Below are 22500 nucleotides of genomic sequence, written 5' to 3'. Positions count from 1 at the left end.
TTAAGCATTAGAGTTGTGTGATGATATACACATAATTACTCTAACACTGACCCACACGCCTCCTGGTCCTGAAGGAGAACAGGTCCTGGAAGGACTCACCTTCTCCGCAGCACGCACCATGCGCTGGTGTCCCCTCCAAGGTTTCGCATTGTCCCATTGGGTTGAGTTTTTCCTTGCCCTGATGTGGGATCTGAGCCAAGGATGTCGTTGTGGCCTGTGCAACCCTTTAGAGCAGGGGTGCCCATTACGTTGATCGCGAGCTACCAGTCGACCGCGGGGGGTGTGTCAGTCGATCTCCAGCCAGGCTTTTAAAAAAAATACACCTAAAAATGAGTGATCATCAATCTTCACCAAGACGTCACTTAAATGACATTCACGGTACCGGAGGGTCTTGTGAGATGACGCTGGCTGCTGCAAGATCATTATTATGAAAATATGACCGAGAGGAAGGCGAGAAACACTTTCAACAGACTCTCGCGCCGTACCTTCCGTCAAAACTCTAAAGGCCGACTGCACATTTCCTATCTTCACAATAAAAGCCCTGCTTCATGCTGCCTGCGCTAACTAAATAGAGTCTCGGAAAACTGGCGTGCACAAGCGATCCCTCAGAAAGCTGGCGTGCACATCACTTGTGCACGCCAGCTTTCCGAGACTCTTATTTTGTTAGCGCAGGCAGCATGAAGCAGGGCTTTTATTGTGAAGATAGGAAATGTGCAGTCGGCCTTTAGAGTTTTGACGGAAGGGACGGCGCGAAAGTCTGTTGAAATAAAAAGTGTTTCTCGCCTTCCTCTCTGTCATTTTTTCATAATAATGAACTGGCAGCAGCCAGCGTCATCTCACAAGACCCTCGGGTGCCGTGAATGTCAATCAAGCAAGCTACGGAATTTGCCGCCAATGTTTTTCTTGTAAAGTGTATGGAAGCTGGATGAATTAGATGCCAAAAACCAACCACTTTCATGTGGTATTGTACAGAAAGGACACCTTTTTTTCTCCTCCATTTGAAAATGTGGGCGTCATCATCATTACTGTCTGATTCCAATCAATGCAAGTCATCAGAATCAGGTAATACACCAACTTATATTCTTGTCTTTGTGAAAGAAAGACATCTATATGTGTTACACATGCTTGTATTATCATTAAACACATTTAACTTGTTTACAAAAATGTCTCTTTCATAAATAAATAAATATAAATGATACATATAAATGAGGTAGATCCCCTCGAGTTGGTCAATTGGAAAGTAGCTCGCCTGCAGAAAAAGTGTGGGCACCCCTGCTTTAGAGCATGGGTGTCAAACTCTGGCCCGCGGGCCAAATCTGGCCCGCCGTGTAATTTAATTTGGCCCTTGAAACAATATCAATTTAGCATTCGAGCTGGCCCGCCGGTGTTAGAGAACGTCGGTGCCGCTGTAACACCACGTTCACCGCTAATACTCATACTTGCCAACCCTCCTAATTTTCCCGGTAGACTCCCGAAGTTCAGTCCCCCTCCCGAAAATCTCCCGGGGCAACCATTCTCCCGAATTTCTACCGATTTCCACCTGGACAACTATATTGGGGGCGTGCATTTAAGGCACTGCCTTCAGCGTTCTCTACAACCTGTCGTCACGTCCGCTTTTTCTCCGTACTAACAGCGTGTCACATAATATTTGTGGCTTTTACACACACGCACAAGTGAATGCAAAGCATACCTGGTCAACAGCCATACAGGTCACACTGAGGGTGGCCGTATAAACAACTTTAACACTGTTACAAATATGCGCCACACTGTGAACCCACACCAAACAAGAATGACAAACACATTTCGGGTGAACATCCGCACCGTAACACAACAGAACAAATACCCAGAAACCCTTGCAGCACTAACTCTTCCGGGAAACTTCCAGCAAACTGACCAATAATTAACATTTTATTCATGCATTTTCTTCAAGGCTTGAATGTTTGGTTCATTCATTATTGTTATTTTATTTTCAAATGTATTATTAGCCTGTGGGAAAAAAATTGATATTTACCTCAGAAGATTGCAAATAGAAAAAAAGGCATAACATTTAAAAGGTTAATTTGTTCGGCCCGCGGCTTTGTTCCGTTTAAAATTTTGGCCCAATCTGTATTTGAGTTTGACACCCCTGCTTTAGAGACACTCGGACTGTATAAGTAAACAATGATTGATTGATTGATTGATTGATTGATTGAGTACCGGTTTTGACACATATACCGTCATTTTGAGACACCCGTTGGTCCGAAGTCCCGGACCCCAACCTCCAGCAACTCAACCTGTCGCTGGCGGAGGCTGTGGAACGCCTTTCTGTCATGGCGCAGCATCAAAGCTATCATCACTGGTGTTAGAGAAACCCCATTGTTGTTCGGTCTGAATACTCTGGGCTTGAACACGTCCACAAAAGCAGCTTTGTTTCGCTTGCTAGATGCTAATTACCACCTAAGGTCGTTCACTCCATTCAAAACATTGTGTCAGTCAAGGCGTGTTCTGCGATATTGTCTCAGTGCAATTACAGAAAATAGCACGGTGCCTCGCCTCTCAGTTATGAAGAACTCGACACCGCTACTTTTTCTTTTCTATCGCACTGGAGGAGGAAACATGATGGTGGAATCCCCAGGATCGTCCTTCCCAGCTTGTTGGTTAATGTCTAATAAAGAATTACAGAGCGGCTGTGGATTTTACATTTGCCAGACTTCATGCTTCCATCGAGTCCTTCACCCGTTCAGATCAAGAATGGAGGGGCGTCTCCTTTGATTTACCCTTTTTGGCTTGCGTTTCCAAGGCAACACATCCCGTCCTGGTTAGCAGTCGTCTGGTGTTTCCCCCTCCAATATATATATATATATATATATATATTTATATTTGGACTTGGACTTGGAGAAGGCATTCGACCGTGTCCCTCGGGAAGTCCTGTGGGGAGTGCTCAGAGAGTATGGGGTATCGGACTGTCTTATTGTGGCGGTCCACTCCCTGTATGATCAGTGCCAGAGCTTGGTCCGCATTGCTGGCAGTAAGTCGGACACGTTTCCAGTGAGGGTTGGACTCCGCCAAGGCTGTCCTTTGTCACCGATTCTGTTCATAACTTTTATGGACAGAATTTCTAGGCGCAGTCAAGGCGTTGAGGGGTTCCGGTTTGGTGACCGCAAGATTAGGTCTCTGCTTTTTGCAGACGATGTGGTCCTGATGGCTTCATCTGACCGGGATCTTCAGCTCTCGCTGGATCGGTTCGCAGCCGAGTGTGAAGCGACCGGAATGAGAATCAGCACCTCCAAGTCCGAGTCCATGGTTCTCTCCCGGAAAAGGGTGGAATGCCATCTCCGGGTTGGGGGAGGAGACCCTGCCCCAAGTGGAGGAGTTCAAGTACCTAGGAGTCTTGTTCACGAGTGGGGGAAGAGTGGATCGTGAGATCGACAGGCGGATCGGTGCGGCGTCTTCAGTAATGCGGACGTTGTACCGATCCGTTGTGGTGAAGAAGGAGCTGAGCCGGAAGGCAAAGCTCTCAATTTACCGGTCGATCTACGTTCCCATCCTCACCTATGGTCATGAGCTTTGGGTCATGACCGAAAGGATAAGATCACGGGTACAAGCGGCCCAAATGAGTTTCCAGGTCTCTCCCTTAGAGATAGGGTGAGAAGCTCTGCCATCCGGGAGGAACTCAAAGTAAAGCCGCTGCTCCTTCACATCGAGAGGAGCCAGATGAGGTGGTTCGGGCATCTGGTCAGGATGCCACCCGAACGCCTCCCTAGGGAGGTGTTTAGGGCACGTCCAACCGGTAGGAGGCCACGGGGAAGACCCAGGACACGTTGGGAAGACTATGTCTCCCGGCTGGCCTGGGAACACCTCGGGATCCCCCGGAAAGAGCTAGACGAAGTGGCTGGGGAGAGGGAAGTCTGGAGTTCCCTGCTTAGGCTGCTGCCCCCGCGACCCGACCTCGGATAAGCGGAAGAAGATGGATGGATGGATGGATATTTATATATATATATATATATATATATATATATATATATATATATATATATATATATATATATATATATATATATAGTGTTGTACAATACTGATTGGATACATGACCCAAATTTCAAAGGTCAACTCGACGTCAGAACCGACCATTGAATAATTGTCGTCAAAAAGCATGTTGTTTCAATGTTGTATTTGTGTTGTAGAATACAGGATTTTGCAACCCTTTGATGGATTATTTGATATCTTTTCCAGGCTTTTGCAGGCCAATTTGAAATGACGTCGGGGGCCAAATTTGGCCCTCGAGCCTTGAGTTCGACACCTGAGGCCTGGAGGATACACCCTATTAATTTTTTTCAACTGTCAATCAATCAATCAATGTTTATTTATATAGCCCCAAATCACAAATGTCTCAAAGGACTGCACAAATCATTACGACTACAACATCCTCGGAAGAACCCACAAAAGGGCAAGGAAAACTCACACCCAGTGGGCAGGGAGAATTCACATCCAGTGGGACGCCAGTGACAATGCTGACTATGAGAAACCTTGGAGAGGACCTCAGATGTGGGCAACCCCCCCCCTCTAGGGGACCGAAAGCAATGGATGTGGAGCGGGTCTAACATGATACTGTGAAAGTTCAATCCATAGTGGCTCCAACACAGCCGCGAGAGTTCAGTTCAAGCGGATCCAAGACAGCAGCGAGAGTCCCGTCCACAGGAAACCATCTCAAGCGGAGGTGGATCAGCAGCGTAGAGATGTCCCCAGCCGATACACAGGCGAGCGGTCCATCCTGGGTCTCGACTCTGGACAGCCAGTACTTCATCCATGGTCATCGGACCGGACCCCCTCCACAAGGGAGGGGGGACATAGGAGAAAGAAAAGAAGCGGCAGATCAACTGGTCTAAAAAGGAGGTCTATTTAAAGGCTAGAGTATACAGATGAGTTTTAAGGTGAGACTTAAATGCTTCTACTGAGGTAGCATCTCGAACTGTTACCGGGAGGGCATTCCAGAGTACTGGAGCCCGAACGGAAAACGCTCTATAGCCCGCAGACTTTTTTTGGGCTCTAGGAATCACTAATAAGCCGGAGTCTTTTGAACGCAGATTTCTTGCCGGGACATATGGTACAATACAATCGGCAAGATAGGATGGAGCTAGACCGTGTAGTATTTTATACGTAAGTAGTAAAACCTTAAAGTCACATCTTAAGTGCACAGGAAGCCAGTGCAGGTGAGCCAGTATAGGTATATATGTATGTATATATGTATATAAAGGTATATACAGTATAGGTATATATGTATGTATATATGTATATAAAGGTATATACAGTATAGGTATATATGTATGTATATATGTATATAAAGGTATATACAGTATAGGTATATATGTATGTATATATGTATATAAAGGTATATACAGTATAGGTATATATGTATGTATATAAAGGTATATACAGTACAGGTATATATGTATGTATATATGTATATAAAGGTATATACAGTACAGGTATATATGTATGTATATATGTATATAAAGGTATATACAGTATAGGTATATATGTATGTATATATGTATATAAAGGTATATACAGTATAGGTATATATGTATGTATATATGTATATAAAGGTATATACAGTATAGGTATATATGTATGTATATAAAGGTATATACAGTACAGGTATATATGTATGTATATATGTATATAAAGGTATATACAGTACAGGTATATATGTGTGTATATATGTATATAAAGGTATATACAGTATAGGTATATATGTATGTATATATGTATATAAAGGTATATACAGTACAGGCGTAATATGATCAAACTTTCTTGTTCTTGTCAAAAGTCTAGCAGCCGCATTTTGTACCAACTGTAATCTTTTAATGCTAGACATGGGGAGACCCGAAAATAATACGTTACAGTAATCGAGACGAGACGTAACAAACGCATGGATAATGATCTCGGCGTCTTTAGTGGACAAAATGGAGCGAATTTTAGCGATATTACGGAGATGAAAGAAGGCCGTTTTAGTAACGCTTTTAATGTGTGACTCAAAGGAGAGAGTTGGGTCGAAGATAATACCCAGATTTTTTACCGAGTCACCTTGTTTTATTATTTGGTTGTCAAATGTTAAAGTTGTATTATTAAATAGAGGTCGGTGTCTAGCAGGACCGATAATCAGCATTTCCAACTGTATTTCCTTTCAGTTGATTGAGCGAGTTGCTCTCCTGCAATAAAGAGCTGCTAAAGTGCAACCACTGCTGGTATTGTAAGTATCAAATGTTCAAAAAGGGACGATACAGACATTCGCATCGCTGACATTTGACTCGTTGGAATATTTTCTATTAAAGCATGCTTCTAAGCAGATTCCACTCGTGTCTATTGGATGTTTGATGGGAAAGCGGGGGCAGGGCTGACCTTTAGTTTACGTTTGGATCACAAGCTGGGCTTCTGAATGATTGATGTCGTCACCCGTGTGCAACGTTTGAATGTGTTTTTACTGCTGGAGGTCATGAAAACTGACAAACACACCATTTCAGTCAGAGAAGGATTAGTTTGACTTGACAGTGATGTGCATTTCTGGTCTTGTCATCCTCACCCCGACGAAAGGATGACGCAGCAGTGCGGCTGGGTCAAAAAGAGACGTCAGAGAAAAGTTGCTTTTTTTTTTTACAAGCGAATGTCCTTATACAGGACTGCAGTTCCTGGAGGAGGTTGAGGCACTCCTAACTTGGAGAAGCCAAACCATCAGTTTTACATTCCTCCTTCCCGTCTCTGAGTGTGTGTGCTAAGTCAGGAGAGCACATCCTGACCATAAAAGGAGATGTTTGTGTCTAAGTGTCTGGAAAACAACTGCTTTAAGTCATAACTTAAAGCAGAGGTCGTCTCTTCTCAAGGATAAGGCTATCACCTTTGCATTTCTAAGTCTCGATTCGGGCCTTTTTCCTACAAGAAGTGATCCAATCCACCTGCGAATATCAAACTAAGGGGCCTTATTTTATTATGTGCTCAAACTGAAATTGAAGTGTGAAGTGAAGTGAATTATATTTATATAGCGCTTTACATACTGAAATCCAATATCTAAGTTACATTTAAACCAGTGTGGGTGACACTGGGAGCAGGTGGGTAAAGCGTCTTGCACAAGGACACAACAGCATTGACTAGAATGGCGGAAGCGGGGATGGAACCTAAACTCTCAAGTTGCTGGCACGGCCGCTCTACCAACTGAGCTATACCGAAATACCACTCTTTACTTAAACTTGGTGGTTTGCTTTCTCCAAGATGAATATGAACTTCCTGTTATGGTTTAACAGAGGGAGATGACGGCTGAGACACCAGGTAGCGGAAAAGTTCAGTAATGTATTACATTTATATTATATATTATATATATATATATATATATATATATATATATATATATATATATATATATATATATATATATATACATATAAATCAAAGGAAGGGGCAAAGGGCCAACTCAGGGACTACTGGTCTACTTGTGGGCACTGAGGGAGGACAAACAAGGAAGTTAGGCATGGAGGGAAGATGCAGAGGGAAAACGGAGAGCATCAAGCTAGCTAGCGTAGGCTTTCGGTACACCATTGAGAAATTAAGTTCCCGCCTGGATCCTTGGGTCCACTGGTCCTTTATACAGCTCCCTCTCATCAGGTCCAGGTGCGCTGATTACTGATCACCCACAGCCTTGCCAGTATGTGGGCGTGACGCGGCCGTGGGCACGTCCCGAGGCGCGGCAAGCAGAGCGCAAAGATGAGGGCGCGTTGGAATGTGCCCTGGCCATTACTTTGTGTCATGTGGCTGCTCACACAATTTGTGCTCCTGAGTTGTAATAATAAATTGAGTAATCAAACTGGGGGCGGTATAGCTTGGTTGGTAGAGTGGCCGTGCCAGTGACTTGAGGATTCTAGGTTCGATTCCCGCATCAGCCATCCAAGTCACTGCCGTTGTGTCGTTGGGCAAGACACTTTAACCACCAGTATCACCCACACTGGTTTAAATGCATCCATCCATCCATTTTCTACCGCTTGTCCCTTTCAGGGTCGCGTGGGGTCATTCGGGCAGAAGACGGCGTACACCCTGGACAAGTCGCCATCTCATCGCAGTAACTTAGATATTGGGTTTCACTATGTAAAAGCGCTTTGAGTCACTAGAGAAACAGTGCTATATAAATATAATTCACTTCACAAACTCGAGTCAAAGTTCTGATATGCTGGCATGTTTCAATGGAAAGGACTGTAAAATTACTTTTACACATGACTCTCTAATCTGGCTGTAAGCAGGCTACTCTATGAAAACATTTTGTTGTAAATTCCACAAATTATATTTACTTTGGAGGTAATGGAAGTCCATCCGTCCATCCATTTCCTACCGCTTGTCAAGTTCAGGGTCGCGGGGGTCGCTGGAGCTTATCTCAGCTGCATTCGGGCGGAAGGCGCGGTACACACTTGACAAGTTGCCACCTCTTCGCAGTAACTTAGATATTGGGTTTCACTATGTAAAAGCGCTTTGAGTCACTAGAGAAACAGTGCTATATAAATATAATTCACTTCACAAACTCGAGTCAAAGTACTGATATGCTGGCATGTTTCAATGGAAAGTACTGTAAAATTATTTTTACACATGACTCTCTAATCTGGCTGTAAGCAGGCTACTCTATGAAAACATTTTGTTGTAAGTTCCACAAATTATATTTACATTGGAGGTAATGGAAGTCAATTCATCCATCCATCCATTTCCTACCGCTTGTCCCGTTCAGGGTCGCGGGGGTAGCTGGAGCTTATCACAGCTGCATTCGGGCGGAAGGCGCGGTACACCCTTGACAAGTTGCCACCTCTTCGCAGTAACTTAGATATTGGGTTTCACTATGAAAAACTGCTTTGAGTCACTAGAGAAACAGTGCTATAGAAATATAATTCACTTCACAAACTCCAGTCAAAGTTCTGATATGCTGGCATGTTTCAGTGTAAAGGACTGTACAATTATGTTTACACATGACTCTCTAATCTGGCTGTAAGCAGGCTACTCTATGAAAACATTTTGTTGTAAATCCCACAAATTATATTTAATGGAAGGTAATGGAAGTCACCTCTTCTGAAGTTTTACGTATCATTGTAGCGACTATCTTTTTAAAACAAAATGAGCGCTAATTTATCCACGATCCCTTCGCCTGTTTTGGCCACACCCATCTTCTTCTTCACCATCTTCCTGATGCAAAAATTACATTAACTTATAATTAATTCATGTGCACTTTTTAAAACATCTGACTTGGCTCCGCATCAAAAACTGATGTACGAAAAAACCAACAAAAACCAACAATTGTGTTCATTTTCCCGGCGCAGGTGAAGCATGTAATAATAATTGCACACGGGACGCCACACCTGTTAGGCTGTCAAGTCTGGGGATTGTGCGGAACAAGGACATTGATTTCTGAGCACTGAATCACTTTTGGCGTGGGTGTGAAAGGCTGACAGACATACAAAAAACTAAAAAAAAAACCATGACATCAAAATATTTCAAGGATGAAAACTGAATAGCTGGGAAAATGAAAATACTTTCTGCAAGCACTTTGATAAGTTGGCTGAAATGGAGAAAAAGTACAACTTTTACATCTCATACATCGACCATAATATCTGCACCACTTAAATACCCTGTTTACATATCATGATGCATCATGTATAATTACTTTTTTACCAGCCCATATCATTACCTGTCATGTATCATATATATCATCATATTAGTATCAATCCATACCATTACTTGCCATGTATTATATATATCATCATATTAGTATCAATCCATATCATTACTTGCCATGTATCATATATATCATCATATTAGTATCAATCCATATCATTATTGCCATGTATCATATATATCATCATATTAGTATCAATCCATATCATTATTGCCATGTATTATATATATCATCATATTAGTATCAATCAATATCATTACCTGCCCTGTATCATATATATCATCATATTAGTATCAATCCATATCATTACTTGCCATGTATCATATGTATCATCATATTAGTATCAATCCATATCATTACTTGCCATGTATCATATATATCATCATATTAGTATCAATCCATATCATTATTGCCATGTATTATATATATCATCATATTAGTATCAATCAATATCATTACCTGCCCTGTATCATATATATCATCATATTAGTATCAATCCATATCATTACTTGCCATGTATTATATATATCATCATATTAGTATCAATCCATATCATTACTTGCCATGTATCATATATATCATCATACTAGTATCAATCCATATCATTACCTGTCATGTACCATATATATCATCATATTAGTATCAATCCATATCATTACTTGCCATGTATTATATATATCATCATATTAGTATCAATCCATATCATTACTTGCCATGTATCATATACAGTATATCATCATATTAGTATCAATCCATATCATTACCTGCCATGTATTATATATATCATCATATTAGTATCAATCCATATCATTACTTGCCATGTATTATATATATCATCATATTAGTATCAATCCATATCATTTCATGTATCATTATATTTGCACCACTCCATGTGATGTTTACATAACATGTCTAATTATATTTTAACCAGTCCATATCATTTTTACAGATCATGTATCATATTTGCACCAGCCCATATCATGTATATAATACATATTGTATATATACCTATACTGTATATACCTTTATATATCTATATACATATATACCTTTATGTACATACAGTATATACCTATACTGTGTATACCTTTATATACATATAGACCTATACTGTATATACCTTTATACACATATATACCTATATACATATATACCTATATACATATATACCTATACTGTAAATACCTTTATATACATATATACCTATGTACATATATACCTATACTGTATATACCTTTATATACATACATAGCTATATACATATATACCTATACTGTATACACCTTTATATACATATAGACCTGTACTGTATATACCTTTATATACATATATACCTATATACCTATATACATATATACCTATACTGTAAATACCTTTATATACATATATACCTATATACATATATACCATCCATCCATCCATTTTCTACCGCTTATTCCCTTTCGGGGTCGCGGGGGGCGCTGGCGCCTATCTCAGCTACAATCGGGCGGAAGGCAGGGTACACCCTGGACAAGTCGCCACCTCATCGCAGGGCCAACACAGATAGACAGACAACATTCACACTCACATTCACACACTAGGGCTAATTTAGTGTTGCCAATCAACCTATCCCCAGGTGCATGTCTTTGGAAGTGGGAGGAAGCCGGAGTACCCGGAGGGAACCCACGCATTCACGGGGAGAACATGCAAACTCCACACAGAAAGATCCCGAGCCTGGATTTGAACCCAGGACTACAGGAACTTCGTATTGTGAGGCAGACGCACTAACCCCTCTGCCACCGTGAAGCCCTACATATATACCTATACTGTATATACCTTTATATACATATATACCTATGTACATACATACCTATACTGTATATACATTTATATACATATATACCTATATACATATATACCTATATACATATATACCTATAATGTATATACCTTTATATACATATATACCTATACTGTATATACCTTTATATTCATATATACCTATATACATATATACCTATATACATATATACCTATGCTGAATATACCTTTATATACATATATACCTATATACATACATACCTATACTGTATATATCTTTATATTCATATATACCTATACTGTATACACCTTTATATACATATAGACCTATACTGTATATACCTTTATATACATATATACCTATATACATATATACCCATATACATATATACCTATATACATATATACCTATACTGTATATACCTTTATATACATATATACCTATATACATATATACCCATATACATATATACCTATATACATATATACCTATACTGTATATACCTTTATATACATATATACCTATATACATATATACCTATACTGTATACACCTTTATATACATATAGACCTATACTGTATATACCTTTCTATACATATATACCTACATACATATATACCTATACTGTATATACCTTTATATACATATATACCTATATACATATATACCTATACTGTATATACCTTTATATTCATATATACCTATATACATATACATATATACATATATACCTATATACATATATACCTATATACATATATACCTATACTGTATACACCTTTATATACATACAGACCTATACCGTTTATACCTTTATATACATATATACCTATATACATATATACATATATACCTATATACATATATACCTATATACATATATACCTATACTGTATATACCTTTATATACATATATACCTATACTGTATATACCTTTATATACATATATACCTATACTGTATATACCTTGATGTAAGTCCGGTGTGTTGTTTCCTTTGATGTTAATAAACATAGAGTGTTATGCAGAGGTACAGTTACAAGAATTATACTATTTACATTCACGAGTGCAAAATATTTTCTCCTTATTTGAGAAGCACTGACATTACAGAATCTGTTGAAAGGGTCTTTTTTTTTTAAATTGATCTTACTTGATTTTCTCTCATCAGGATGATTCCCATGTTGTGTCTTTGCTCTCGTGCTCTGTAACGCCTGCGCCTCGTTCCATCGCACAGTCGCTGCGGCTCTAATGTATTCTTTCCTATTTTTCCAAATCATTAAACAATCTAATCATGCAACTCTGCAGTGGTGTGGACTTCCACGCAGTCCTCCTTCGGATTAGCCAATTACTGTCGTGTCTCTACGACACATGCACGATTTACTTAACAAAAAAAAACACAAGTTAAAATGTTCATCTCTACATGTGCGCCACTGGTATTAGTTTTATCTACAAAACCTTTCCAAAAAATTAGAATATCATGTAAAAGTGTATATATTTACATAATTCTGTCAGGTTTAGTTGTTGTTGACAAACCCCAAGATGCAGAGAAGGTGGCAGGCATCGTGCAGGTAAAAATGATTTAATTTAACACTAAAACAAGAACAAACAAAAGGGTACAAACAAAAGGCGCGCACAAGGCGGAGAACAAACTTGGCTATGAACAAAAACTAGCACAAAGGCTAACTGTGGACTAGGAAAAAAACACTTACTGTGACTCGAAGTGAAGTGAATTATATTTATATAGCGCTTTTCTCTAGTGACTCAAAGCGCTTTACATAGTGAAACCCAATATCTAAGTTGCATTTAAATCAGTGTGGGTGGCACTGGGAGCAGGCGGGTAAAGTGTCTTGCCCAAGGACACAACGGCAGTGACTAGGATGGCAGAAGCGGGAATCGAACCTGCAACCCTCAAGTTGCTGGCACGGCCGCTCTACCAACCGAGCTATGCCGCGAAGGAACTATGACATGAGCAGAGTGAACAGAAGTAGACACAGCTACGATAAGTATTAATGACATTGACAAGTAGTGGTGCCAATAATCCAGCCCTGCCTGGAGGGGAAGGCAGCTTTAAATAGTACCTGGCTGATTGACACCAGGTGTGGCCATGTGCCAATCAGCCACAGCAGGAGAGACACAGCAGTCAGGGAGACAAACAGGAAACGGACAAAATAAGAGCACTGACAGGAAACAAAGACAAACGCAGAGGAAAAACTAAAACATGGCCAAACTGTCAGGGACAAGCCTTGCAAATTCCATACAAAACGTTAAACTTCCATAGACTATTGAGTACCTCGAAGGTAAAAAAGCGCTATACAAGTATAACCCATTTACCATTTAAATACACTTTTCCATGATATTCAATTTTTTTTAAAGGGTCTGTACTGATTTTTGGCTTAATAGTGAATCCCAGAGCCCAAAAAAAGTCTGCGTGCTATAGAGCGTTTTCTATTGGGGCTCCAGTCCTCTGGAATGGCCTCCCGGTAACAGTTCGAGATGCTACCTCAGTAGAAGCATTTAAGTCCCATCTTAAAACAGATTTGTGTACTCTAGCTTTTAAATACACCCCCTTTTTAGACCAGTTGATCTGCCGTTTTCTTTTCTGCTCTGGGGGGCACAGATTCGGTGACCACAGATTAATCGCAAGCTGTTCAAAGTTGGTACCCAAGGTGGACCGCTCATCTGTACATCAGTTAGGGACGTCTCTGTGCTGCTGACCTGTCTCAACTCAAGATGATCTCCTGCTGGCCCCACTATGGACTGGACTCTCACTATTATGTTAGATTCACTATGGACTGGACTCACACACTATTATGTTAGATTCACTATGGACTGGATTCACACACTATTATGTTGGATCCACTATGGACTGGACTCTCACTATTATTCTGGATCCACTATGGACTGGACTCTCACTATTATGTTAGATTCACTATGGACTGGACTCACACACTATTATGTTGGATCCACTATGGACTGGATTCACACACTATTATGTTGGATCCACTATGGACTGGACTCTCACTATTATGTTAGATTCACTATGGACTGGACTCACACACTATTATGTTAGATTCACTATGGACTGGATTCACACACTATTATGTTGGATCCACTATGGACTGGACTCTCACTATTATTCTGGATCCACTATGGACTGGACTCTCACTATTATGTTAGATTCACTATGGACTGGACTCACACACTATTATGTTGGATCCACTATGGACTGGACTCTCACTATTATGTTAGATTCACTATGGACTGGATTCACACACTATTATGTTGGATCCACTATGGACTGGACTCTCACTATTATGTTAGATTCACTATGGACTGGATTCACACACTATTATGTTGGATCCACTATGGACTGGACTCTCACTATTATGTTAGATCCACTATGGACTGGACCCTCATTATTATTATGTTAGATCCACTATGGACTGGACTCACACTATTATGTTGGATCCACTATGGATTAGACTCTCACTATTATGTTAGATCCACTATGGACTGGACTCTCACACTATTATGTTAGATCCACTATGGACTGGACTCTCACTATTATGTTAGATCCACTATGGACTGGACCCTCATTATTATTATGTTAGATCCACTATGGACTGGACTCACACTATTATGTTGGATCCACTATGGATTAGACTCTCACTATTATGTTAGATCCACTATGGACTGGACTCTCACACTATTATGTTAGATCCACTATGGACTGGACTCTCACTATTATGTTAGATCCACTATGGACTGGACTCTCACACTATTATGTTAGATCCACTATGGACTGGTCTCTCACACTATTATGTTAGATCCACTATGGACTGGACTCTCACACTATTATGTTAGATCCACTATGGACTGGTCTCTCACACTATTATGTTAGATCCACTATGGACTGGACTCTCACTATAATGTTAGATCCACTATGGACTAGGCTCTCACTATTATGTTAGATCCACTATGGACTAGACTCTCAATATTATGTTAGATTCACTATGGACTGGACTGTCACTATTATGTTAGATCCACAATGGACTGGACTCTCACACTATTATGTTAGATCCACTATGGACTGGACTCTCACTATTACGTTAGATCCACTATGGACTGGACTCTCACTATTATGTTAGATCCACTATGGACTGGACTTTCACTATTATGTTAGATCCACTATGGACTGGACTTTCACTATTATGTTAGATCCACTATGGACTGGACTCTCACTATTATGTTAGATCCACTATGGACTGGACTCACACACTATTATGTTAGATCCATAATGGACTGGACTCTCACTATTATGTTAGATCCACTATGGACTAGACTCTCTAACTATTATGTTAGATACACTATGGACTGGACTCTCTCACTATTATGTTAGATCCACTATGGACTGGACTCTCACTATTACGTTAGATCCACTATGGACTGGACTTTCACTATTATGTTAGATCCACTATGGACTGGACTCTCACTATTATGTTAGATCCACTATGGACTGGACTCTCACTATTATGTTAGATCCACAACGGACTGGACTCACACACTATTATGTTAGATCCACTATGGACTGGACTCTCACTATTATGTTAGATCCACTATGGACTGGACTCTCACTATTATGTCAGATCCACTATGGACTGGACTCTCACTATTATGTCAGATCCACTATGGACTGGACTCTCTAACTATTATGTTAGATCCACTATGGACTGGACTCTCTCACTATTATGTTAGATCCACTATGGACTGGACTCTCACTATTACGTTAGATCCACTATGGACTGGACTCTCACTATTATGTTAGATCCACTATGGACTGGACTTTCACTATTATGTTAGATCCACTATGGACTGGACTCTCACTATTGTGTTAGATCCACTATGGACTGGACTTTCACTATTATGTCAGATCCACTATGGACTGGACTCTCACTATTATGTTAGATCCACTATGGACTGGACTCTCACTATTATATTAGATCCACTATGGACTGGACTCTCACTATTATGTTAGACCCACTATGGACTGGACTCTCACCATTATGTTAGGTCACTATGGAATGGACTCTCATTATTATGTCAGATCCACTATGGACTGGACTCTCATTTTTATGTTAGATCTACTGTGGACTGGGCTCTCACTTTTATGTCAGACCCACTATGGACTGGACTCTCACACTATTATGTTAGATCCACTATGGACTGGACTCACACTATTATGTTAGATCCACCATGGACTGGACTCTCACTATTATGTCAGATCAACTATGGACTGGACTCTCACTATTATGTTGGATCCACTATGGACTGGATTCTCACTATTATGTTAGATCCACTATGGACTGGACTCTCATTATTATTATGTTAGATCCATTATAGACTGGACTCTCATTATTATGTCAGATCCACTATAGACTGGACTCTCACTATTATGTTAGATCCACTATGGACTGAACTCTCACTACTATGTTAGATCCACTATGGACTGAACTCTCACTATTATGTTAGATCCATTATGGACTGGACTCTCACTACTATGTTAGATCCACTATGGACTGGACTCTCACTACTATGTTAGATCCACTCGACGTTGTCATCCCATTGTGTTGAGTTTTTCCTTGCCCTGATGTGGGATCTGAGCCGAGGATGTTGTTGTGGCTTGTGCAGCCCTTTGAGACACTGGTGATTTAGGGCTTTATAAGTAAACATTGATTGATTTTGACGACATGTGAGGCAGACCCTTTGTTTGAGGCCCGAGTGCATCGAGTCACTTTGCAGGTGCAGCAGAATTGACGAGTTTGGATCCCGCCCACCTCCAGATGAGCGCGCACATTCTTGCCGTTTAGCGGTGAGGACTGAGAGCACCATTAACTACCACAGGAGATGGCCACTCAACTAGTTATTGCTTTTAGTCGTTTCAACGCCCTCCTTTTGAGTTGTTAAGCATGTGAAAAGAAAAGGGAAAATAATGTGTTACTGTTTGATTATGGACTTGCTTTTCAGGTATGCACACGACACTTTTTTGAAATAAACTGGACACTGTATCACTGTGCCTTATGTTTTAAAGGCCTACTTAAACCCACTACTACTGACCACGCAGTCTGATAGTTTATATATCAATGATGAAATATTAACATTGCAACACATGCCAATACGGCCTTTTTAGTTTACTAAATTGCAATTTTAAATTTCCCGTGGAAGTATCATGCTCAAACATCGCAGTAGGATAACACGTGCACGTGAAGTCATTTTGTTCCAGCACCGTTCCCAGCTATAAGTCGTCTCTTTTCATCGCATAATTCCACAGTATTATGGACATCTGTGTTGCTGAATCTTTTGCCATTCGTTCAATGAATAATGGAGACGTCAAAGAAGAAAGATGTAGGTGGGAAGCGGTGTATTGCGGCCGCCTTTAGCAACACAAACACAGCCGGTGTTTCTTTGTTTACATTCCCGAAAGATGATGGTGAAGCTTTTCTATGGAACAGAGCGGTCAAGCGATCATGGTTCCCAATTCAAGGAAATACGGTATCTCAATATTTTTGGGCCATTTCTCGATACATGATATATATCTCCATATTTTGCCTTAGCCTTGAAAGCCACTACTAGCGACCACGCAGTCTGATAGTTTATATATCAATGATGAAATATTAACATTGCAACACATGCCAATACGGCCGGGTTAGTTTACTAAATTGCAATTTTAAATTTTGCGTGAAGTATCCTGTTGAAAACGTCGCGGTATGATGACTCGTACGATGACGCATGCGCGTGACATCACGGATTGTAGCAGACATTTTGTTCCAGCCTGATCCCAGCTATAAGTCGTCTGCTTTAATCGCATAATTCCACAGTATTCTGGACATCTGTGTTGCGGAATCTTTTGCAATTTGTTCAATGAATAATGGAGACGTCAAAGAAGAAAGATGTAGGTGGGAAGCGGTGTATTGCGGCCGCCTTTAGCGACACAAACACAGCCGGTGTTTCATTGTTTACATTCCCGAAAGATGATGGTGAAGCTTTTCTAAGGAACAGAGCGGTCAAGCGATCATGGTTCCCAATTCAAGGAAATACGGTATCTCAATATTTTTGGGCCATTTCGCGATACATGATATATATCTCCATATTTTGCCTTAGCCTTGAAAGCCACTACTACCGACCACGCAGTCTAATAGTTTATATATCAATGATGAAATATTAACATTGCAACACATGCCAATACAGCCGCTTTAGTTTACTAAATTGCAATTTTAAATTTTGCGTGAAGTATCCTGTTGAAAACGTCGCGGTATGATGACTCGTACGATGACGCATGCGCGTGACATCACGGATTGTAGCAGACATTTTGTTCCAGCCCGATCCCAGCTATAAGTCGTCTCTTTTCATCGCATAATTCCACAGTATTTTGGACATCTGTGTTGCTGAATCTTTTGCAATTTGTTCAATGAATAATGGAGACGTCAAAGAAGAAAGATGTAGGTGGGTAGCGGTGTATTGCGGCCGCCTTTAGCAACACAAACACAGCCGGTGTTTCATTGTTTACATTCCCGAAAGATGATGGTGAAGCATTTCTATGGAACAGAGCGGTCAAGCGATCATGGTTCCCAATTCAAGGAAATACGGTATCTCAATATTTTTTGGCCATTTCGCGATACATGATATATATCTCCATATTTTGCCTTAGCCTTGAAAGCCACTACTACCGACCACGCAGTCTGATAGATTATATATCAATGATGAAATATTAACATTGCAACACATGCCAATACGGCCTTTTTAGTTTACTAAATTGCAATTTTAAATTTTGCGTGAAGTATCCTGTTGAAAACGTCGCGGTATGATGACTCGTACGATGACGCATGCGCGTGACATCACGGATTGTAGCAGACATTTTGTTCCAGCCTGATCCCAGCTATAAGTCGTCTGCTTTAATCGCATAATTCCACAGTATTCTGGACATCTGTGTTGCGGAATCTTTTGCAATTTGTTCAATGAATAATGGAGACGTCAAAGAAGAAAGATGTAGGTGGGAAGCGGTGTATTGCGGCCGCCTTTAGCGACACAAACACAGCCGGTGTTTCATTGTTTACATTCCCGAAAGATGATGGTGAAGCTTTTCTATGGAACAGAGCGGTCAAGCAATCATGGTTCCCAATTCAAGGAAATACGGTATCTCAATATTTTTTGGCCATCTCGCGATACATGATATATATCTCCATATTTTGCCTTAGCCTTGAAACCCACTACTAGCGACCACGCAGTCTGATAGTTTATATATCAATGATGAAATATTAACATTGCAACACATGCCAATACGGCCTTTTTAGTTTACTAAATTGCAATTTTAAATTTTGCGCGAAGTATCCTGTTGAAAACGTCGCGGTATGATGACGCGTATGATGACGCATGCGCGTGACATCACGGATTGCAGCAGACATTTTGTTCCAGCCCGATCCCAGCTATAAGTCGTATGCTTTAATCGCATAATTACACAGTGTTCTGGACATATGTGTTGCTGAATCTTTTGCAATTTGTTCAATTAATAATGGAGACGTCAAAGAAGAAAGATGTAGGTGGGTAGCGGTGTATTGCGGCCGCCTTTAGCGACACAAACACAGCAGGTGTTTCCTTGTTTACATTCCCGAAAGATGATGGTGAAGCTTTTCTATGTAACAGAGCGGTCAAGCGATCATGGTTCCCAATTCAAGGAAATACGGTATCTCAATATTTTTTGGCCATTTCGCGATACATGATATATATCTCCATATTTTGCCTTAGCCTTGAAACCCACTACTACCGACCACGCAGTCTAATAGTTTATATATCAATTATGAAATATTAACATTGCAACACATGCCAATACGGCCTTTTTAGTTTACTAAATTGCAATTTTAAATTTTGCGCGAAGTATCCTGTTGAAAACGTCGCGGTATGATGACTCGTATGATGACGCGTGCGCGTGACATCACGGATTGTAGCAGACATTTTGTTCCAGCCTGATCCCAGCTATAAGTCGTCTGCTTTAATCGCATAATTCCACAGTATTCTGGACATCTGTGTTGCTGAATCTTTTGCAATTTGTTCAATGAATAATGGAGACGTCAAAGAAGAAAGATGTAGGTGTATTGCGGCCGCCTTTAGCAACACAAACACAGCCGGTGTTTCCTTGTTTCCATTCCCGAAAGATGATGGTGAAGCTTTACTATGGAACAGAGCGGTCAAGTGATCATGGTTCCCTACCACATGTCAACCGGCAGGTTTCGGTGAGAAAATGGTGGTGATAAGTCGGCTCTTACCGTAGACATGAGCGGAGAGCTTGCGTCGTTCCTCCTGCACCTGTCAAAGAGGCAGCTGCGAACTCTCTTGCCTCGTCCCACCGGCCGCCCCCAACCGTCGGATGCTTCCACTGTGGAGGAGAGGGGAAAGAAAAAAATCTCAGCCCGGCTACCTTCGCCTCGTCGATAAACGTGGCTTCCATTGGAGACACTAGCGGCCACACCCCTTCAACTTTCATGTTGTACAAGTATGACCATATAACCTCACTAAAACACTAGTAACACAATAAGCAGATAAGGGATTTTCCAGAATTATCCTAGTAAATGTGTCTAATAACATCTGAATCGCTCTGCCGTCTAGTTTTTTTTTCTAGTCCTTCACTCTCACTTTCCTCATCCACAAATCTTTCATCCTCGCTCAAATTAATGGGGAAATCGTCGCTGTCTCGTTCCGAATCGCTCTGGCTGCTGGTGGCCATGATTGTAAACAATGTTCAGATGTGAGGAGCTCCACAACCCGTGACGTCACGCGCACATCGTCTGCTACTTCCGGTACAGGCAAGGCTTTTTTATTAGCGACCAAAAATTGCGAACTTTATCGTCGATGTTCTCTACTAAATCCTTTCAGCAAAAATATGGTAAAATCGCAAAAATGATCAAGTATGACACATAGAATGGACCTGCTATCCCCGTTTAAATAAGAACATCTCATTTCAGTAGGCCTTTAACTTTGTCCACATTATATGCAAAGGCAAACTGTTCATCATTGTCAGTATGCAGATTTTCAAAAATTGTTATATATAAATCACTTCTTGTTTGTGTTGTTTTGTCATGTCTTTGTGATCATGTCTGTTTAGATATGTTCTGTTCTGTTTTTGACTCCATTAGTTCCTGTTTTTGCGCACTCTTGTTTGTTTTGTCACCATGACTACCGATTCGTTTTGTCTTGTCACGCACCTGGTTCATTTGGACTCATGCACCTGTTAATCACCACAGCATTTAAGCCTGTAGTTGCCAGGCAGTCAGCCTGGTGACATCACCTTTACACACCTGCTATACACCCATGTTATCCATGCCGGTGATCCACGCTCTTTCTCAGTCACAGTATGTGTTTTCGATTTGGTTGTTCATAGTTCCGCCATTGTGCGAGTTTTTGTTTTCAGAGCCAAGTTTTTTTTTACCTCCTCTGTGTGTGCCTTTCATTTGTACTCTTTTTTTAGTTAGTAATTAAAAGATGTTCTTACCTTCACGCCATGTCCGTTCCAAACGCTTTGCACCACGGGAAAACAAACCACACCATAGATGGGTCCTGGTTAGCGCCTTGCATGGCAGCTCCCTCCATCTGTGTGTGAATGGGTGAATGTGGAAATAGTGTCAAAGCGCTTTGAGTACCTTGAAGGTAGAAAAGCGCTATACAAGTATAACACATTCATTCATTCATAGGCCATGAATAACAAAAACTTGTATGTAGGTCTAAGTGAGACCTACATAGAAGTTTTTGTTTCATGTCTCTCCGACATTCCTAGCGGAAGTTACAAGCAGTTGTGTCTGTTTTTTATTCCTAGGGGGCGCTAGAGAGCAATTTTGAGTTTTGGGGTTTGACTTTTTTTATTATATCACAATTTTCACCAGTCCTGATGTGTGTGTCCAGTTTGGTGCGTTTTGAAGCATTTTAAGGGGGTCAAATTACAGCTCAAAAGGGCAAAAATGACATTTTTTAGGAAAC

General features: G+C 40.6%; 1 long non-coding RNA gene across 1 annotated transcript in view; it reads right to left on the bottom strand.

The window, feature by feature from the left end:
* LOC133564891 (uncharacterized) overlaps positions 1-22500 on the bottom strand; it is a 26710-nt gene that overhangs the window by 1288 nt on the left and 2922 nt on the right. The window contains exons 2-3 of the long non-coding RNA XR_009809362.1: positions 22019-22116; positions 20796-20905 (exon numbers count right to left, since the gene is read on the bottom strand). This is a non-coding gene — a long non-coding RNA (uncharacterized LOC133564891). The remainder of the gene's footprint in view (positions 1-20795; positions 20906-22018; positions 22117-22500) is intronic.

The sequence above is a fragment of the Nerophis ophidion genome, linkage group LG13, assembly GCF_033978795.1.
Source record: "Nerophis ophidion isolate RoL-2023_Sa linkage group LG13, RoL_Noph_v1.0, whole genome shotgun sequence".
NCBI lineage: Eukaryota > Metazoa > Chordata > Actinopteri > Syngnathiformes > Syngnathidae > Nerophis > Nerophis ophidion.
The sequence above is the reverse complement of the archived record's forward strand: the minus strand, read 5'-3'. Positions and strand labels throughout refer to the sequence as shown.